Here is a 2,207-nt window from a genome sequence, read left to right on the forward strand (position 1 = left end):
AAAAGAGAAAGAAACCTGAAAATAAATAAATAAAATTAAAGATTCAGTTCCTGCCTGACCAGGTGGTGGCATGGTGGATTAAAGTGTCGAACTGGGAAGTGGAGGACCCAGCTTCAAAACCCTGAGGTTCCCAGCTTGAGTGTGGGCTCATCTGGTTTGAGCAAAGTTAACCAGCTTGAGCTCAAGATCATTGGCTTGAGCAAGGGGTTACTCAGTTTGCTGTAGCCCCACGGTCAAGGCACATATGAGAAAGCAAAAAATGAACAACTTAAGTGCCACAACAAAAAATTGATGCTACTCATCTCTCTCCCTTCCTGTCTGTCTGTCTCTATATAGTCTCTGATTCTCTCTGTGTCAAAAAAAAAAAAAAAAGAAAGAAAAAGATTCGCTTTCTAAGTTGCAGTAGCCACAATTGTTCAATATTTTAATAGCTGCAGATTCTGGTGCCTACCAAATTAGGTAGCTCAGATATGGATCAGATATGGAGCATTTCCAACATCTCAGAACTTTCTACTGGAGAAAAAAAAAAACAGAGATAGATTGAGTGACAAGTCAGGCTACAAATCTATTGATGAATGAGATAGTGGATGGCCTTTCACAACATACTCAGATCATAAGAACACACTAAAAAAATTAAAGTATGGAAGCTTAATGAAAGATTTATGCATGAGAATACCAAAATGATGATGTAATTAATTGAACATTGTGTTAGCCGTTGGGCAGGCATCAGGACCTAGTTTTGGCCACTCCTTCATTTTTACTCTCTGTGCTGCAGACATTTAAGACTACTTTTAGGCCCAGGATGGAGATATACTTTCTTTCACCCCTGACATAAAATTTCTCCATTTCTTTTCGGCTATTAATGGCCAATTGTTTCTTTTCATTAGGAAAAGATTGCTTCTGTTGGAAAGCTTATCTAACCTGCCACTGAAATTGCCTTAAGTGTATTCTTTTGTTCTTTTATATGCTATTTTCCTTCTAGAGCATTCCTTTCACTTCATTGTATTTATTATTTCCTTGCTTTTATTCTGGTAGAATGTATTACACATGAGAGTGTAAACCATATTTAGACTATTTATCATTTTATTTGTACCACATTCTATTATGGCTCATACAAAATAGGATATATGAATTTAAACATGAATTATCTTTATTGCTAATAAATGGACACAAGGTAGCTATTACTTTCTCTTCTTTTGCATATTACTATGCTACATCTTAAACAGGCTAATTTATTCAGGTTCAGTTAGCTAGCTACCAGGTTGAACAGTGAAATTTGAAACTCCATAGATTATATTTAGCTCTAGTTACATTGTGAAGATTGGGTTAAACTATGGGTAAAAATAGACTTTTGGGAAGCTAATTAGATACTACTATTGTAACAGTCAGAATGTATAATGATAAGAATCTAACTAAGGCAGTGGTGTAGAAATAAAGAATATAGAAGGGTCATAAGAGTATTTAAAAAGATCATTTCAACAGAACTTGCTTCATCATTAGGATAAACAGATAGTGGAAAGATAGAAATTGATTGTTTCAAAATTTTAATTTGAGTGACTCAGAAACAGCTGAATTTTGTAAATACAGTAATTATAAAACAAAATGGGGAAAGGTATTGTTATTTTGTATGTGAAAGATCTTTGGTACATTTAGATGTCAAACGTAGTAAAAAAGAGAAGAAGAGAAGTAGTGAAAGGGAAAAGAAGAGGCGAGTTTAACATATTTTTGATGGAGAAAATTATTAGAAAGTGTTGTTTTATAAATTCATATTTAGCCAAGGTTGTTTGGCTCAGTGGATAGAGTATCACCCAGTGTGTGGACGTCCTGGGTTCAATCTTCAGTCAGGGCACACATGAGGAGCAACCATCTGCTTTTATTTCCCTCCCTCTTCTTTTTCTCTCTCTTTTCCCTTCTTGTAGCCAGTAGCTCAGTTGGTTAGAGGATCAGCCCAGGGCATTGAGGATAACTCAGTTGATTGAGTATCAGCCCCAGATAGGGTTTGTCTTGTGGATCACAGTCAGGAAGCATGAGTGAATCTGTCTCTCTATCTCCCCTCCTCTCATGCATACACAAAAGAAGTGTGTTATTTGACCAAAAGATGTTAGTGGTATCTCCCACAGTAAGTGTTTGAAGTAGGAAGAGAAGGTAACTAAGAACAGAGATCACACTGAATCAGGTACAACACCGTTTCAGTGTAAGACAAAACA

Source organism: Saccopteryx leptura, chromosome 4 (assembly GCF_036850995.1).
Source record: "Saccopteryx leptura isolate mSacLep1 chromosome 4, mSacLep1_pri_phased_curated, whole genome shotgun sequence".
Lineage (NCBI taxonomy): Eukaryota > Metazoa > Chordata > Mammalia > Chiroptera > Emballonuridae > Saccopteryx > Saccopteryx leptura.